Below are 11091 nucleotides of genomic sequence, written 5' to 3'. Positions count from 1 at the left end.
TACTTTAAAGCAAAGGTCAACATAGTAGTAGGGTTCACAAATTGTATCTCTTTCTGAAAAGGAACTGGAAAAGTTACTTTTCTAAAAGTGGTAATTTATATCAAATTTATCTGCGTTTCAGCTCTTAAAGTGCCCTTTCTACTCTTAAAACATAAATCCATTCTATAATTTATCTATATTTTTGGGGTTGAACAGTGAATTGACTACAGTGGGATTCGAACCAACGACCTTCAGATTTACGTGCCAGTGCTCTATCAACTGAGCTATTTGGCGTTCTCCCTATTTAGTATGTTTGTACGAGGGTGCCAGTCAAAAGCCATACAACTGTTAACTGCCGTGTAGCTAGGGATCACACAGCCAGGGGATCACCTTAATGGGATGCGACTTTTTGTTTCAGATATCAATAAAAACCAATCAATATATTTATCTGTATATGATTTGGCATTCCTGCCAGTACCGGTGTTCCTTGTTCTCCACTCGTAAAGCGATGATCTTTCCTCCAATGCACCTGAACAGTTGATTCATTCTTCTCCATTATAGTGGCAATGTCCGCTCTGCCCTTGCTTTCTTCCAGATGAACTGCAACAAGGTCAATACTGCAATCTTAAGCCTGCTGGTTGCTACTGAGACCTCTTGCTTCCCATGGTCACCAATACATACCTAAATTTAGAAACGCATTAGGAAATAATGTTGAGTTAAAGATTGTGATGCTTTTCAAGTAAATAATTGAGGGAAGCTTTTTGGGTAATAGCAGTGGTTTTTAGGTTAGTATTTTTCTGTACTTAGTAACTGACTTCATAGTTTCAGATTATGAACGATGATATTCAGTTTGACTGTTGCTGGCCTTTTTCTGCCATTGTAGATTAGGTATAACAGTTTTACAATTCTTTCACCAAACTTCTCTATAAAAAAAATTATACAATACTCACAGGTAGACAATTCACAGCAAAAGCAACTTTATCCTTGATCATTTTGCATTTGGTTGTCTCCTTGGACAGGCTCCACTGCTGTTTCTCTGGAACATGCCAATCCTTTCAGCTGCTGAAGTGGCCAAGAACTAACCTCTTGTGAAACCTTTTATACAACGAATAAGAATTAACTATCAGACAGTATAGTTAAAAGAAACTTACTCAAGTACATACTTTATATCAAAACTCTATAAGAATTAAAAACTTTTGCCACTGTATGTACTTTGCATCAATACTGTACTTGAGGTAATAGTGAGAAAGCAAATCGATCAGAGACGGTTGTACTCGATGGAATAGTGGATATTTGTAAGCCAATCAGAGACCCTCCCCCCCCCCCGCTCCATTGTGATGCTGTTTCATATCTGCTTAGCATGGATGGTCCAAGCATTCAACACTCAGCTCTGCCCTGGGCTGCTGTTGTATAACAGGGCAAACCCATGTCTATAGTCTAAGGACAGCAACCTACACACCACACACATCATCTTAACTGCTAAAATACAATTATTGTATGATAGTTTATCAGTTTGAACAAAACAGGAAATTGTACTTGTTTCTTCTTAGTTTGTGCGAACTTTGACATGGGTATAAGACAGCAAGTTTCAAACCTTTAAGTAGCGCAGTCCCTTGGAGTAGTCTTTAACTGAGTTGGTGACATTGTGCTTTAGCTGTGGCTCCTGGTAAGGTCACCCATATCCACCTTAGGCAACTTTTAAAACCACTGAGGTGGCTGTGGCTTCAAAACTCCCCATAAGTCACTGTGAATAAAAGAAAACCAATTTTGTACTTGAAATGAAGTAAAATTTCCACAGTTTTTGTTTGATTGAATAGGGACTTAAACTCAGTACAGATTGAATCAGACAGCATGCCATGAATTGATTGTTACTCAAGTGCACATGCGAGTATTCATGCACATGGTTAGTACGCATGTGACATTCTACTTGTCATGTGCTTTACGATTGTGGAACTAGAGAATATCGTTGGCAGTAAAGATGTCTTCTCCACACACAAAATTTATATATGTATGAGGTATAGTAAAAAATATATATAACACGGTTTGGGGGTGACCAGTCTTTATTGGCTCCCCTTGGTGCTGAAAGTTGACAAATAATAATAATAATAATATTTATTCGGGCAATCACATTTACAAGCACATATACATACATTAAAAATATTTAAGAAAACAAAGAAAAACAACAGTGGGGTGCCCAGGAGAGCATAAAAGTTAAAAAAATAACTGTCGCCAAAAGGCGTATGTCTCCTAAAACCCTAAAAATACATTAAGGCAAGAGGGGGCATATAAAAAAGCACAGAAGATAATACAAATCATTTAACAATTTAAAAAGGCAAACAAGCAAAGACATACACAGAAAAACACACCTAAAATGATTTACGTAAAAAAAGCAAGAATCAAAGAGGAATCTGACTGGCATAATACGAAATTTCTGTAAACTTTTAGCAATTAAACTTTAAGCAAACTAGGACTCAAACCAAGCACCTCTGGACTAAACATGGGTAACCAGCACTAACCATGGAGGTAATTCTACCTCCATGCACTAACTAACAAGGGGTGAATGACTTTTTAAAAAGTGCCTTTTTAGAAGCTCTTTCAGAGTGTATTTTTTTGGTGCTGCTGCATAATACTGTACTCCAAATTAAGTATAAAGTGTCAGGATTGACTGTCGACCCGGTTAGCAGCATTAGTAATATTTAAAGCACAGTCGGTTTAACAGTAACACCATGATCTAAAAATGGTCCCACACTAAACACTATTAATTAGTATTACAGGCGGCCTGTACGTACTACTACTACTAGTGTACCTACCTCCCACCAGCCACACTGGTCATGCTGGGTCAGGCTGCGCCATGGCGCTGTCGCCGTCAATGTCAGTCTCGAGAGATATATCTGCATGCATCGCATGTTAATATGCAAGATGAGATCCAACTCCGTTGCTGGTGTTAGTCCACCACCGGCACGTGGCGTAGGGCTCGATCACCAACACAAAACCAGCAGGATAGCCCGGGGCAACCAGCAATAAGCTGGTGAATTTTGCGCCGATGATCACAACATCTCTTCCTCCACCGATTTTAAACTATAGCTTAATAAAAAGTACGTCGCGCATCGCATATAAACGCACGCACTGAACATACATGTACATTATGTACATACTTATATACAGTACATGTTCATTGTACATTATATGGACCGACTCGAGAAACGCCATCACGTGGTCAAGTGATTTTCAACAAACATCGGACGGAATGTTCATACGTTTAACTTTTTTTGCTGATTGGATAATAACACTAATTTTGTAACGAAACGTTTTAAAGGTGCAATCTTAAATCTAGGTCATGATCAATTTCAGTATAATTTTGAATAAATTTATAATAAATAAAGTTAGCGTAGATGTATCCGGCAGGATATTTTGCTGACTGGACCAATGGCGATGGAGATGGAGATGAGACCGTACAGTCGATTAATTACAACTATTGAACCTATAAGTATATAACAATTAACTATAAGCTGCTCCAAAAAAAATTAATGTGGCCATTGACATGGTGTTCGATCAACTCTTCTTCAATTTGCCTGTAAATAAACAAATTAATTAAATAATAACTATTATGAAAATTGAATATCATGATAATACCAAAATATAATTATATTAATAACACTAATAATACTATTTAAAATGGTATTCATTACAACTAGTACTAGACTTGTTTCCCTAGCCTATCTTATTTAATTTTTAACTAGTAAATGACAGAGTAGCAGTTGAAACTCGTATGTTTTTTCCATTTTCGTTGATACAACAAGGAAATCTGATTTGGATGACTGCGCAGGCAGCTTAAAAAACAAAACATAATAAGTACTACATGTATATAACAAACCAACAGTGCTGCATTTCTATGCATTCTAAGGAGTCTTGATTCCATGTGAAAAAAACCTGTCCAGAAATCTCATGTTTGAATCTGCCGGCCGCACTCGCGTGCTCATCAACGTTTACCTGTCCCTTAAAACTCAGAAAATAATTGGAAGCATGCACAACTCATTTCCATTGTTCTGTTATAATCAAATTAAAAACCTGTAGGGCCTATTGAGGCCTAGGCTACCGTTTTTGTAGTTCCCAATTTTCTCACCGTTTGAGTGGTCATACTTCGACTATTTTCTATCAAACGAGGGCGCTGTCTTTTGTTATTGTTTTTATAACAATAGTCTCGTTCCCTGTCCTAAGATTCAGTGGCGTGAACTCTATGTTAGTCAATTTTGCTTCTTGGACTATGCTAGGTCATCGCCAGAAAACTATTGTTTGGTGATGCTCTGCATTCCCCAACCTTTTCTCGGGGGACCACACGATGGCTACATTTTGACTGCGGGCATGCTTAGTAACCTCTCGCACGAGAACGGGACTTGAATCAAGTCTAGGTTGACAGCACGCAACTGAGTTGTCGAGGCCGCTGCCCCAAAAATTGTCCAGGGACTTTTAATATTATTATCAACACAATTCGGGTAAGATTTCAAAAATTGACGAACAGAACTCGCTAAAGTGCTTATTGACTTACTACAGGAACAATTATCAGTCGGTATGGTCGGACACACCCAATTAAAAATCAGGAAAGGTCAGCGCCCCAATTGGAAAATTTGAAAAGTTCGATGTACTCTACTAGAGCTCTACGTTTCATCAGGCACAATAAGTTGGGTGCCAATCAACCACACTGTTGCGTCGCTATCGAAGGTAAGCTATCATCCCATTTTCACATCCCAGATGCTCTTCGTTGATAATAGGTTGCTGGATCATAATTTTGTAAACACCATAATACTATAATAGGTTTTGAATTGTATTTATATATACACAAAATATTGGATTAAAAAAGTTTGAATTGGGGGGGGGGGGCTCAGTTTTCAGCATTGAAAGTGGTATAGTATCTATCTGCGCGCGTGTGGACTGTCACTTACGACATTTATAATTATAGTAACACTGGTCATTCTCTTCGGATGTGGATGGCTGGATGTCAGCACCAACCATGGAGCTAAATTCTGTAAAACTTCATTGTGAACAGCTGTGTATGTATTAATGGACAAAATTGCCGCGCGTATTTTGTCTAAGATAAGAATGTTGTATATAACGAGCTGTGGATAAGCAAAGATCGTAGGCGCCGCTGATAAGAGATTTCCAGCATGTGCGCGATGCATGGCATCATATCGCATGGCAAAATGGCTAATGTGTGTGGATGTGTGTGTGTGCGTGCTACACGTCTTGTTGTTTTGATACCCGCGTGGTTGTTGGATGGAGTTCCTATAGAGCTGCTTGTCCCAGCCCGGAGGCGTGGAGAACGCGTGTTTTTGTAGTTGAATAAGAAAGTATTATGGAATGATTTTTAAGTTTTCTGAACGCGTGGGCGTTTGGTTAAACCATGAGCTAATAATGCAGGTAAATCTTATAATTATTTGTCACTGTTTGATTTAGTGTTGCTGTTTTCGTTCAGGGAGGGATCCTCCGGGAATCAGCAGCGTAAGCCTACAGTAAATCATGTTTATTGTAATGTTTGCTGAAATTGCGAAGCTGTCAATATTTTACATTCATTGTACAATGGAGGTAGAAATAGCCTCCATGATTGTATTATTTCTACCTCCATGGTTTAATCCATCGTGCTGCATGGGCTATTTTACATCATATAATAGTATGTAGTTATTAGCCGGTCACACTGTCTGCTCTGATGTGGGCCAGGACTGGAGGCACTTGTAGTTGAACATTTTCCCGTCCCATGTACCTGATTATCCATGCATTACCAGTGCATATGTACATACATATTTAAAAATAATTTTCTTATTCTGAAATAAAACCAAAATCCCAGCAGTAGCCTTCCGGCATCAGACTTAGTTTTGACATGGTTGAGAAGAACCACTATTTTGTTTGACTATTTTGAATGACTACTATTTTGTTTACTCTAAAGATTAAGAATTGAAAAGGTCTTTTTTGGTTGTGGGGGGTGGGGGATCCACATGAATTTCTGTGTGCATGCAGAAGCTCACTCTCATGGCTCAGAATATTTACTGGATCAGAATTTTACAAAGCCAGGATAAAAACAAGAAAAATAATCCTAATCCCTTACGTGCATCTGTTTGTATTTTATTAGAACAAGCACATCAATCTTCTCTTACACAATTTTGTGTAAGAGAAAATTGATTTAAATTATAACCACTTGCCTCGGGCCTGGGTTCCAGTGTAAAATTTTAGGCCTGTTTTTAAACAATCTAAACAAATTATAAACTATTTTATTTATGAACATTTTTATGTAGGTTACCATCATAAACCACCTTGAAAAGCCACGGCACGCCTACTATCAACCCGTCAGTTTTTGTGGAACATGAACATCTTTTGCAAGCTGTTCTGACCACAAACTAAGATCACATTCTCCCATTCATGACTTCGAAGAGATATGTACAAGGTTTTCATACAGGTGGTGTTGGTAACAGTTGCATGTATGTATTGTCCACACCAAAGGATGACTTTGACAGTAATGATGCTGATATCAATGATGAGTCACAGACACAATTACCCAGTCAAAGGTAAGTGTTCTCTACATCAACATGAAATTTCAGAATCTTTGTTTTTTACCCATAATGAAACCTTGGACTGTAATGATCCATTAGGTTTAACAATAATTCGAGAACCCCTCCCCCCAACAACAACAAAGGTTTATAAATTAATATAAATAAATAAAAAAGTATAAAACAAAGGTTATTTCAATGTTTGTGAACTTCATTTAAAGGAACACATTGCCTTGGATTGGACGAGTTGGTCATTGAAAAGCATTTGAAACCGTTATGAAAAGCATATGGTTAGATAGATAATTAAAAAGTAGAATATAATGATCCACACAAATTTGCTTTTACAACATCTTTCTAACCATACATTTTATATCGAACGGTTACAAACGCTTTTTATATACCAACTCGTCCGATCCAAGGCAACGTGTCCAATGTGTTGGCTGGCTCATGGAAAAACACTAACAATTAACAAATGAACAAAAACAAACAAGAATTTTTGTTTTTCCCACTAAGATGTACAAACCCATTTTTCTCAGCGTGATGTCATTGGATGTTTTGGATGTTGAAAAAGGTTATCAAATACAATGGTAATTTACACCATTTCAACGTGAGGTTAAAAAAAAATTCCCCACTCACAGTCACATGAAGACTCTATGTCTATTGGAAAATGAGAATGAATTTGACATTTTCCTTGGCCTTTAATAAAATCTGACTGCATTATTGAAAAATTAAACATTTTTCATTTAAACATTGAAATTGTTCATTCTTTATGTTTAATTTTCCAGTATCTTGACTGGCCATCCCAAGAAGCATAGGAGAGGAGATATCACACCCCCCCCTTGCACTCATTCAAAAGAGACGGACCCCATCACCATAAGCAAAACAGCTCTCAGGCGGAACAGTTCAAGAAAGAGGCACAGAATGCATGAGACTTGAGCAGTTACAGTACAGGTGTCAAAGCTTCTTCCATGTTAAAAAAAAACAAAAAATCTGGTAAGTAACTTTTTGCAATGACAGCAGCGACAAAATTAGCTTAGCTAATCTACACAATCGCTTGAAAAAATTTACATTGTTTTTGTTGTAAAGCATTGATTATTACTGATTCTTATAATGAAGTTTGGTATGTATTTAACATCTATTATATCGTTGTGGTACCCGCTGCCAAAGCATATGATTCGAACTGCCTCTAGCTACCGGGCAACCTCGGTAGTCTAGTTGGTAAGACACTGCTCTAGAATTGCAAGGGCTGGTGTTCGAATCCCACCCGAGTAACATGCCTGTGATAGTTTTTCAGAGTATACAGTGCTAACACACATCGGTGTATGGGTAAAAAAAAAAACAATTAATATTCTTTATCCCCGATGCAAATTTAACATCTATTGTATGTATGGTAGTTTCTGTGCATGCATCTAAAGACACTGGACACTATTGGTAATTGTCAAAGACCAGTCTTCTCATTTAATGTATCTTAACATATGCACCAAATAAAAAACCTGTGAAAATTTAAACTCAATTGGTCGTCAAAATTGCGAGATAATAATGGATGAAAAAACACCCTTGTCGCACAAAGTTGTGTAAAGTGCTTGATTTCCGGACCTCAAAATCTAATTCTGAGGTCTTGATATGAAATTAAAATATTTTAGTGGAAAATTACTTCTTTCTCGAAAACTACATTACATCAGAGGGAGCCATTTCTTACAATGTGCTATACTACCAACCTCTCAATTGCTTGTTACCAAGTAAGTTTTTTATGCTAACAATTATTTTGAGTAATTACCAGTAATTGTGAGAATAAAAGACAAACCAGAACAGAAAATGAATATTTTGATTGTCATACTCGGTTTAGGCCTATTTGTTTTTATATAACGATATAATCTGCTTGGTAATGCCAATAGTACCAGCATGTCAGAGTTTGTTCATGTATCGCCTTTAAAACCACCAAGCTCGTAGCTAGGGGGGGGGGGCAGGGCGTCAGATCCCCTCTCCAACCAAAAAAAGCCTCCAAAATATATTTTTTTAAATGAGCTCAACGATTGACCACATGGCTTGAATATGTGGTCATTGCGATTTGTACAAACCATGTTAATGTTTCACTAGGAAGAAATTGGATCTCAGCGGTCATCACAGCTGGAGAGTGAAATAAGGTTAATTACTCACTATGTTTGTTTGCTTTTTTCTGCAGAGGAGCCTCTACTCCTTCAGTTTATGTCTGGTGTTGGCCTTGACAAGGACTCAAGGAAGCAAAAGAAAGTAACCTGGGCACTTAGTGTGACACACGGACAACTTCAGCAAAAGGTTTCAGGATGATGGGGAAGTTGTGGAACAAATGCCCCTCCATATCTACAGGGACTTAAGACGTATGCTGAGGCACAGGTACTTTTGTTTGAACAAATCTATGAACTTCAGTTTATGTAATGCCAAGGCGAATTGTTATTGGTAGAATAACAATCACATGATGCTTTACCAAGGTTAATACATGGTTCAGATGAACAAAAGTGCATGCTGTAACCCAAGCACAATGATAAAACATTTTTTGTAACTGTAATCTTTTATCATGGCATAACAAAATGCTGTGATATTGTCCATGGGTTTTTCACACACTCTGGGACAAATAGCACCACCTGTTTTACCTCAGATTCCACTCGCTCGTTGCTCATTGCGTGTACAAAACCCATGGACACCATCACAGCGGGCAACTAATGAATGGGTCCAAGCCTGGGTTTTCATTTTTACCAATGTCTTTGCTTCCATCACTATTATTTAAAGAAAGTGACAAAATAAAACATTGTTTCTTCATTGTAGGAACTAGGCTCATTGAAAGGAGGCACGGAATACTTGTTTTGCCACGGACAGCAATATAGTGATGCTGCAGCACCTGAAGGCAAGATGCCACACTGAGCTGGAAGGGAAGACAGGAGGGATAAGTCACCAAGATGCAAGCTCGATTGACTATTAAGTCACTGATGGTGAGATTGAAGCTTTGTGATTTGTGGAGTCACAGGATCAATCTTTGTGAATTAGATAATTCTACTTTTAGCCCTTTTTTTCCTAGCTAAACCCATTTTCTCAATTTTCTAGTGTGTTCTTTAAAAAAGCTATCCAACTGTATAATATAGTATATTGCAGCATAGACAAGCCCTTGAGGGTACCCCAATTTATGTTCCCTACCTTTGCTCTCTGATGGAAAGTGTAACGTGGGGGTTGGTCGAGTAAGAGATGCCAATATATATCCCCTACCTTCGCTTTCTGATGTATAGTGTAATATGGGGTTGGTTGGGTAAGGGACGCCAATTTATGTCCCCTACTATACCAACCTGTATGATAGACTTTGTACGTTGAAGCATAGACCAAGCCTCTTAGGGGACGCCAATTTATGTTCCCTACCTTTGCTTTCTGATGTATAGTGTAACATGGGGTTGGTTGGGTAAGGGACGCCAATTTATGTCCCCTACTATACCAACCTGTATGATAGACTTTGTACATTGAAGCATAGACCAAGCCTCTTAGGGGACGCCAATTTATGTCCCCTACCTTTGCTCTCTGATGTATAGTGTAACTAATGGGGTTGGTTGAGTAAGGGACGCCAATTTATGTCCCCTACCTTTCCTCTCTGATGTATAGTGTAACATTGGGGTTGGTTGAGTAAGGGACGCCAATTTATGTCCCCTACCTCTGCTTTCTGATGTATAGTGTTACATAGAGGTTGGTTGAGTAAGGGACGCCAATTTATGTCCCCTACCATTGCCTTCTGATGTTTAGTGTAACATTGGGGTTGGTTGAGTAAGGGACGCCAATTTATGTCCCCTACCATTGCTTTCTGATGTATAGTGTAACATAGGGGTTGGTTGAGTAAGGGACGCCAATTTATGTCCCCTACCTTTCCTCTCTGATGTATAGTGTAACATGGGGTTGGTTAAGTAAGGGACGCCAATTTATGTCCCCTACCATTGCCTTCTGATGTATAGTGTAACATTGGGGTTGGTTGGGTAAGGGACGCCAATTTATGTCCCCTACCATTGCTTTCTGATGTATAGTGTAACATTGGGGTTGGTTGAGTAAGGGACGCCAATTTATGTCCCCTACCTTTCCTCTCTGATGTATAGTGTAACATAGGGTTGGTTGAGTAAGGGACGCCAATTTATGTCCCCTACCTTTCCTCTCTGATGTATAGTGTAACATTGGGGTTGGTTGAGTAAGGGACGCCAATTTATGTCCCCTACCTCTGCTTTCTGATGTATAGTGTTACATAGAGGTTGGTTGAGTAAGGGACGCCAATTTATGTCCCCTACCTTTGCCTTCTGATGTATAGCGTAACATTGGGGTTGGTTGAGTAAGGGACGCCAATTTATGTCCCCTACCTTTGCTCTCTGATGTATAGTGTAACATTGGGGTTGGTTGAGTAAGGGACGCCAATTTATGTCCCCTACCTTTCCTCTCTGATGTATAGTGTAACATTGGGGTTGGTTGAGTAAGGGACGCCAATTTATGTCCCCTACTATACCAACCTGTATGATAGACTTTGTACATTGAAGCATAGACCAAGCCTCTTAGGGGACGCCAATTTATGTCCCCTACC

At 38.6% G+C, this 11091-nt stretch overlaps 1 long non-coding RNA gene across 1 annotated transcript; it reads right to left on the bottom strand.

Annotated features, from left to right (window-relative positions):
- Positions 1 to 343: 343 nt before the first annotated feature.
- LOC117297083 lies at positions 344 to 3034 on the bottom strand. Its single transcript, XR_004519853.1, has 4 exons — positions 2790 to 3034; positions 1574 to 1723; positions 930 to 1074; positions 344 to 660 (listed from the first exon to the last, which is right to left on the bottom strand). It is a non-coding gene; the product is annotated as an uncharacterized LOC117297083 (long non-coding RNA).
- Between the last annotated feature and the right edge of the window lie 8057 nt (positions 3035 to 11091).

Source organism: Asterias rubens, chromosome 11, assembly GCF_902459465.1.
Source record: "Asterias rubens chromosome 11, eAstRub1.3, whole genome shotgun sequence".
Taxonomy (NCBI): Eukaryota; Metazoa; Echinodermata; class Asteroidea; order Forcipulatida; family Asteriidae; genus Asterias; species Asterias rubens.
This window is presented reverse-complemented; position numbering and strand designations above follow the sequence as displayed.